Source organism: Capsicum annuum, chromosome 6 (genome assembly GCF_002878395.1).
Source record: "Capsicum annuum cultivar UCD-10X-F1 chromosome 6, UCD10Xv1.1, whole genome shotgun sequence".
Taxonomy (NCBI): domain Eukaryota; kingdom Viridiplantae; phylum Streptophyta; class Magnoliopsida; order Solanales; family Solanaceae; genus Capsicum; species Capsicum annuum.
Window position 1 is genome coordinate 65494461 of NC_061116.1, and position 9522 is coordinate 65503982.

Consider the following 9522-nt stretch of genomic DNA (forward strand, 5'->3'; position numbering starts at 1 on the left):
TGGTAAGCTACAAAATTCACCTCTCCCATATTTGTGGCCTATATCACCCTAAATATTTTCTCCATTTCATCCAAGAAACCCTAAGGATCCTCCTCTACTTTCAAACTAGTAAAAGTAAGAGGATTCATCTTTATAGACTATCCAACCCTTATGGCCTTAGCAGATGAAACACCAGATGTATCCCACTCAGCCTGAGCAGCAACCAACCAAGCAATAACATGAATCAACTAATAAAATTCTGCATTCATCACCTCACCCTAAAGAGGATTAGTAGAAGTCAGTGAAACTCCAAAAATATCAGGGACTATGCCCCCAAACTAAGTATGGATCAACTATGTCCCTAACCCATTATACCTAATTAGGATAGAAGAGTTACCTGGCTTCTCAGATCATCGCGACATGATTTGACAATCAAATAAACCAGGATTAGAGAAGATTCCAAGACTTAGACTCCAAGCTTAAAAATAGAATACGAAGAAAGTAAATCATTCCTAAATGCCTTGTAAACTCTCTCTTATGAATGCGGCATGCTACATACCCTTAAAAAAGACTCTACTCAACATGGTTTTATGGACTCCCAATTGACTATGAACCTAGCTCTGATACCAAATTGACATGACCCAAACTATGGCCTTATCGTAACAGGCATCCTAAGTCTAGCCAGAGATGAAGACCACCCTCGTTACCTAACCCAATTAACTTATGCATATCCTGAGTCAGACAAATTTTAAACATATAACAAACTATCAGTATTATGTAATCCAAGACTCTGGGATAGGTCTAGGACTGTGACCACCCAAATGAGTCCAACTGTTCGATACTAACTAACAATAATAAAAAAACAAAACCAAAATCCAAAACCAAGGCTATAAGAATTCCAATATAATTATATAATCCCAAAATAAAAGAGGATCAAACAATCATAAATTCAGTCTAATAGAATCAGTCTCAATACCAATGCCAATACTAAGGCTGATACCAATACTGATCTCGCTCATTCAAACCTATAGTAGTTCCGCAAAAGCCTCTAACAAAAAAACTAATATCCAATTGGGACATGCCCCCAACCATTTCTAAAAGCAATATCCATAAAAATAGAAGTATATAAGAATATCCATGATATAAAATAGAGCCTTATAGAATATGGAAACTCAACTCTTTAACCCAACCAAGCTGATATCAAAATCCGATCACTATATAGGGGGAGTAGAATAGTCGGTTCCTGCATCGCATAGGTATATAGTTGTCCAAAGATGGGTTAGAGGGTGAATGCTAGCATGAACTCAGGATAAAGATAAAATAATGCTATCCAGTAAAACCAAGTAAACCAACCATATGTATACAAACCATATATATATATAACCATATCGAGAAAGAGAATTGAGTTTAGCATGCATTTAAAATCATTAACCTAGGTATGTGTAGCTTAACCATCCTAAAACCACCCACAGGATATATGGGTATAGTGTAATCCCCTGAACGAGCCCCGATGTATGTAGCCGTATGAACCAAAGCTATCATAAGAGTATAAGATTCCCAATTACCCTTCGCTCTCCATAATACATATGTGCAGTGCACTTAGAGGATTACCGTGTACCTCATAGTATCATATAAGGTCACTATGACCACCCCTTATGTCAACAAACATGAGTTTCTAGTGTCCACTCATTGGACTCACTCCTTCATGGTTAGCTATCATACCCTACCATTATTGCCCAATTAAAACCATTTTTGACTAACCAAAATATTGTTCCATTATTATTAACCAAGGCTAAAAGTAATGGTATCATTATACCGATTATAGCTTGCAAGCAATATCCTTAGCTAACCATTGTAATGTTAAGGGATTCCAATGTACCCATAGATTACATTATTAAGTTAACTTGGGGAAATCCTGTATACCCCACAAGTATCCTATTATTATGTTTTCTTGTGGGAATCCCATGTCCCCTACAAGTTGTTCATTACTATATTTACTTGGGGGATTCCATTGTACCCCACAAGGAGTTTAATTAACAATAACAATGACCACCAAATCATTCCATTTAACCATTTAAACTATTTATACCATTTAAGGTTCCATTACCAAATCATACCATGCAATAGTTCCACTAAAAGTTTCATAATATAGTAAAAACATTCTCATAGGCATTTTATTAAATATATTAGGGGTATAGTGTTTTCCAAAACTAATTCCAATTATCAATTAACCATTCCCATGCATCTAATTGTCCAGACCACCATTAAATCATGTAAAAACATAACTAAAACATAGGAAAACCATAACCAAGTATTTAATACAAAAACCCCAACATATATTTGAAAACCCCAAAACCATATAATAATCATGCAATGAAAACATTATATAAAACAATCCCTTAGCTGGAACTACCAATGAGAGGGGAGTACATACCTTATATTATGAAGATAGGAGAGAGATTACCAATACAACCCCTAAATTGACTACCTTAGTGAAACCCTAGCCTTTCTTTACCCAAGAGCCTTAGAGAGAATTAAGGAGTATTTCTAAGTGTTTAAGAATAGAATAATATGGTAAATAACCTCCCAAGAGTGTTAAAAGTCATGGGGCCTTAATAGGTTAAGTGGGGAAATGTCCAGATTGCCCCTACTTAAACTGTATAAAATTCCCGTCAGGGGGCTACAACTACCCATACTAGTCATACCCTCTAATATCAGTGATACCCATCACTCATACCCTAGGCCTACTACTTGGACCCAACACTATCCAAGATACAACTTACCCAAACCAAGTTGTACCCAAAGTATATGACCCATACCTTTGACCCGTACCCCTAACAGAATAGAATCAAAAGAGAATTGAACACTATCCACCATATGAGTCAATGGTACAACTCGTACCCAACCATAAAACTTATAACACCAAGTTTTACATATTATAGAAACCAATCTGACCTACTAACCAACACTGGCAGCATACGACCAACCCATACGAGCCGTATCCCTTCATACGACTGGTACCCCTTAGTTGTATCTTATCCAAAAACCAAAAATACAGGAAATTTTCTAAGGTTCACAAACCCAGGGTGTTTTAGGTAGCTTGGATTCTATTTTAGTTTTTGAGAGGCTGTTAACATGGGACATCTAATCCTTTGCCAAGTTGATGGTGCAACTTGACTTTTCAGACTTGAGGAGGATACTTGCTAGTGTTGAGGGTAGGTCTACCTTATTTAATCAGATTCAATATCATTAAATTGAGTATAGAGGAACTTGTGTCATTTGTGATTAGGTGTTGAGGGGTGAGTCTAGGAGGGCTACTATGGATTCAGAGAGTATTATTAGATATGATAGTTGTATTTGTGTTTTGAGGGTTGGAGGTTTGATTTGGCTGATATTTTGTGAGGCTCACAACTCTAAATACTCTATTCACCCTAGGATAGCTAAGATGTATAGGAATTTAAGGCAATATTACTGGTGGAGTGGTATGAAGAGAGATGTTTCTATGTTGTTAGTAGGTAAAGGCCAAGCATCAGAGGCTTAGTGGCATGATTAAAAGATTACCCATTCTGGAGTAAATGTTAGAGCAGATCACCATGGACTTTGTTAGTGTATTGCCTCAAATATTTCATGGTTTTGATGACATTGGGTCATTGTATATTATATGACCAAATAAATATATTTCCTTTCTATTCAGATGTCCTTTAGTGTCGAGAGGCTTGCCCATATCTATGTTTGTGAGATACTTTGTTTGCATGGAGTACCCATATCTATTATTTTAGACAGAGGTTCGGTAATTACTTTTAGATTTTAGAGGAATTTTTAGGAGGAGTTGGGTACTTAGATAGATCATAGCACCACTTTTCACACTCAGGATGGTGAGCAATCGGAGCTGGCTATTTAGATTCTTGAGGATATGCTTTGAGCTTATATTATGAACTTTGGAGATTAGTGGAAGAAATACTTAGCATTGGCAGAGTTTTCCTATAATAATAGCTACTATTTAAGTATTGAGATGACACTATTTAAGGAACTTTATGATAGGTGTTGTCGATCTCTAATAGGGTGGTTTGAGACCTCCAAGGTTAGGTCCAATGGCACTGACTTATTTGAGGAGTCGTTGGATAGAGTTAGGGTGATTTAATATAGGGTGGGGGTAGCTTAGAGTATGTAGAAGGTTTATGTAGATTATATTCTTCATGCGTTGAGGTTTGGGGTTAGAGATTGAGTGTTCTTTTGAGTATCACTTATGAAGGGCATGATGAGGTTTGGCAGGAAGGACAAGCTCAATCCAGATATATTGAGCATTTGGAGATACTTTGCACAATTAGAGAGGTGGCTTATGAGTTGTTCTTGTCCCCAGATTTTACCATTGTTCATCCAATTTTTCATGTGTCTATATTTCAACATTATATCCCTGATGAGTCACATGTACTTTGATGGGATTCAATTTAGTTGGATGAGATATTGAACTTTATGGAGGATTCAATTCTCATATTAGCTAGGGATGTTAAGTAGTTGCGGTCTAGGGAGATTTTGGTAGTTAAGGTTTAGTGGAGGCACTTCCCAGTAGAGGATTCTACTTGGATGATCGAGAGAGATACTGGCCCAGTCTCCCTACCTGTTCGAGCCTTTAGGTATATCCTATCCCTTTACTTTTGCAGACAAAAGTCCTATTTGTAGTGGATTTTGTAATGAACCTCTAGGTCATTTTCTATATTTCCACATTTTCTTGCTATTTAGAGTTTTCTTACGGCTTCCAAAAGTCAGTTGTGACTTTCTAGAGGTGATAGTTCAATTACCGAGTAGTTTATTTGGTTTATAGAGCTAATTCCCTTTTTTAAAGTCTTCGTTGGTAAGAATTGGCTGACAAGCCTAATACTCAGGTTAACAACCTCGTATGTCAATTCTAACAGCTCTATTAGCTCCAAAATGTTGATTTTAGTCTAGACTAACCTTTGGTTTGGGTCTCTAGGCTTCCAGAGATATTATAGGCTATGGGATGGATTTTGGTAAAAGTAGCCTTAGGTATGGGGCCAACATTTCATCAAAATGACTTCGGATGGAAATATTGATAGTGTTGTTGAGGCCAAAATGTCAAATTTGATAGTGTAGCATAGTTAGTTTCAGATATAGGATTCTAAATGAATCCTAAAGGGTTGATGGAAAACTTAGCAAAAAAATAGTTTAGCAGGTGCATGGACTCAGCTGGTCCAACCGCTTAAGCGTACCTTTGGTCACTTAAGCGGTGGTTGCTTTAGCAGCGAAGACTGGTCCCCACACCATCGCTTTAGTAGAGGCCTTTACTCTTTAGCATATGTTGCTTAAGATATGTGATGTCGAGTAAAGCAACGGTCAGCCACGTGCAGGTATCGCTTAAGCGACCCTATACCACTTTAGCAACGACCGCTTAAGCGATAATTATAGGGGCATTTATTTCAGCCCTCACCCAATTTTCTCCCATTTTCTCTAAGTACCAAGAGCATTAAAACCCTAGAGATCTTAGAAAAGTGGGAGATTGATCCTTGTATGATTGTGGGGTGTTGGTGAGCTTGAGAGAGTCATTTCCTCATCGTAATCCTTCTAAGTTTTTATCTAATTCTTTATTAAATTCTCTGATTTATTCATAAATCTCTAGCTTCTTGATAGGTTGAATCGAGTTTTATTTAAGCTAGAAATATACTCATTCTTAAGGGTAAATGATCCTTGAGCATGGATTAACGTGTCGATGATTTCAAAATTGTGATTCCTTAAGCAGACCCTACATGAGATTTTGACTCAGTTTTGGATACAAAGTATTAAAATGGAATATTTATATCATTATTCTCGTCTTAATGTGTAGATCACTATTTTGATAGTGTGGCATCATGTGGAGTCTTATCAAAAGGGGAAATCTCTAATTTAGTAGACTTTATTAGACATCCTTTTGCATCCAGGTAGGTTAGGCTTACTTCCTCTTAGATTGAACTTAATTGTAGTATCGGTATGATTTTATGCAAGTTTTAGGTTGGGAAGTATGACTTGGTTGTATATTTAAGAAAGTTTGGATTATTTTGCTGGTTAGTGGACTGTAATTAGGTGGATGTGACCTAAGCATCCTTTCTTGGGTTTAATTTCCACCTTAGGACTTTGTGAGACTTATTAACACTTTGTGTTAGGATTTTGAACCTTATTCTTGCTCAGGTAGAAATTACATTAGAACGAACCTTCGGGGTTAAAAGTGTACCCTCCAGCTAGCTTAGGCCAAAATTACTATTAGCTCCTTGTAGACTCAATAGTCCTTATCCCGTCATCCTATCTACATACTTGAGCTAGAGGAGGATTTATACATATTATGATTTGTTCTAGGTTTGTACATAGGATTTATTAAGTCCAATTTGAGTCCAGAAATTATGATATAAAGTGTGGTTCGAGTCCAGCATCTATGATGATATTACTTATAGTTCAAGTTTGGTATTTAGGATACTATTTCCAGTTCAAGTCCGACATTGATGGATACTTGTTACGGTTATGGAACCAATTTGAGTCTAGTGTTTATGGTATGGAACGATCTATGACTACAGTTTTGAAGTTTGGATGTTTTATGTGTGTGACGACTGGTATTTCTTCTTGATTGCATCCAATGGGCTAATAGGGGGCCAACTATCTTATTTATGATTGTTTGTACCTTCTGAGCTTATGGGACCCTAGTTAGTATATAGATAGTTATGTTGTTTTCTATATTATTTACTCGGTTCTTTACTTTCAGTATTTTCCTTGACTTAGTTTATTATCTCGCATATTATTCTACTTATATTATGGTTTAACTCAATCGGCCGATGATGCCTACTAAGTACCCGTTGCTTTGGTACTCGTACTACACTTTTCCATTATTTTTTTTATGTTGATCTGGGTACTAGCAACCACCGTTGACATTATGTTAGTGGTAGTCAGAGTTTAGAGATAGAGTGAGCTTTCTGAGCCGCAGCTGACTATCTCTTATTCTTCTATTTTTTATGGTCTTTCTATTCAAGGCAATTGTACATTTGACTTTTATAGTACTCTTATTCTTTTCCTAGAGACTCTTGTACCGACCTTACTAGGTTGTGCTATATTTAACTCTTTCTTCTTGTTATCTCTAGATATGCTATTGTTCTTACATTTTATTTCTTGTGATCTAGTTACTTAAATGTTTAGTATCTATTAGAGATTCCATCAATTAATCCATTATATATCATTCTGGGCCACGATTTGGCTTACCTATTGGCAGGTTAACATAGATTCCATCATGACTCGTGAAATCAGGCCGCGACATTAATAGTTTCTACCTTTTATGGGTCTACCATAACCCCTTTCTTAGATACCATATACCCCAAAAAGGACACTAAAGACAACCAGAATTCACAATTTAAATTCTTTGGATAAATTTACTTCACCTTAAGCAACAACACTGTATGCAAGTTAGCTTCATACTCCTTCTTACTCTTTGCATAAACTAGAATATATTCAATGAAGGTAATGATAGATAAATCCAAAATGGCTTGAATACTCCATTCATCAATCTCATAAATGCAGATGGGGAAATGGTCAAACCAGAAGACATAATAAAAATGCTTAATGTCCATAATGAGTTTGGAAGGTAGTCATTGCGATGTCCTCTGCCCAAATCGTAAGCTAATGGTAACCTGAAATCAAGTCAATATTTGGGAACACTGCAACTCCTTGAAATTGGTGAAACAAATCATCCATCCTAAGAAGAGGATACTTGTTCTGAGTTATCACCTTATTCAACTCTCGGTAGTCTCTGCACATCCGCATACTGTCATTCTTATTTTTCATAAAATGTATAGGATCACCCTAAGGAGAGAACTCAAGAAAATAAAACCCTTTCCTAATAAATCTTACAATTAGTGTCTCAAATATCTTAGCTCTACCAGTGCCATCCTAAAGAAGGATATATATAGGATGGCTTTAAGTTTATACAAAAGTCAAACTCATGATCAAGAGGCATACTGGGGAGGTCATCAAGGAACACCTCGAAGAATTCACATACTACTGAAATTGAAGTAATAGGAGGAACTTCTAAACTATCATCTCAAAGATAAGATAAGAACTCCGTAGACCCTTGTTTAACTAACTTATTGGCACAACTAGCCAACATAATTATCAAAGGAGTAGGCTTAGGAGTACCTTCCAAATCTAGCTTATCCATCCTGGGCATAGCAATAGTGACAATTCTAGCATAGCAATCAAGAATAGCATGATGAGGAGACGAAAAACTCATCCTTCAAATAATATCAAACTCCTCCATATCTAAGGTCACTAAGTATACCAAAGTTCTATACCTTATAAGTATCACAAAACATGCTTGATAAACCTGATCAACATATATAAAACCCCCACTGGTGTAGACACATATATAGAAGTATCAAGAAATTAAAATTTTAAGTCCCTATCTAAGGAAAATTTCATAAACACTAAGAAAAAGTAGAACCAAGATTAAATAACACAGAAGCCATACGATCACAGATAAGAATAGCGCCTGTGTTCACATGATTAGAAGCTTTAGCTTCAATATGGGTTGGAGCAACATAAAGATGAACCTTATCACCACCCCGACCACTATCTCTATCAGCCTTTGTGCCACTTCGATTAATTTGTACTCTACCATGGTTGTCTTAGTAGCCATCCCTCCCTAAATTATGACCACTATACCCACCATGTGGACAAACGTTACTATACCCTCCCCCACCATGACCTACTATAACTAAAGCACTTAAAATTAGTTGTTGAGTCAAGTATCTTGTAGATAAGCAGTTAGGATAATACCTCCAAATATAAACCAGTCCCCTACACTCTTGACATCTAATGTCTATGGTAGGCTTCTAAACTAAAGATGCTAAAGGTGTATAACTATCTATTTGAGAGGGCATATAACTGACCCCTATTGGGCCCCTTATAGACATAAGCATAGCTGAATAAAATGGTCGAGAAGAGTAACCCTGCAAAACACAACTCCCTCAAATAATAACCACTGAATTGACCTATTTTAGGGCCATATTTTCTTTTTCCTTTACCTCTTCTTACTTCTAAATCCCTCCCACTTTGTTCGCAAATTCAAACTCTTCCTGAAAATCTTTCTAGATATAGACATTGATAGTGCACGCACCTGAAGGCTTGAGTTCAGACCTTTCATAAAATACTCAATTCTCTCCTTTTATGAAGTAATCAATTGAAGTGCATAGTGAGACAAAGCATGAACGTTACCCTCATAGGCCACCACAAATAAATAAAGCTACTCAAGTTTCAAGAACTCATCCTTCTTTTAATCTCGATAGGTATGAGGAACATACTTTTTAAGAAATAAATTCTAAAATTGGAATGAAGTAAGTAGAGGTAAAATACCTCCACACTCAATTAAATACCTCCACTATTTCTTACACTCTACTTGCAACTGGAATGTCATAAACTCTAGACCACAACTCCTTATAATGCCCCTCTTGTGCAGACTCATGTGACAATTAATCAAGATCACAAATATATCCTCTCACTTAGTAACTTGAAACA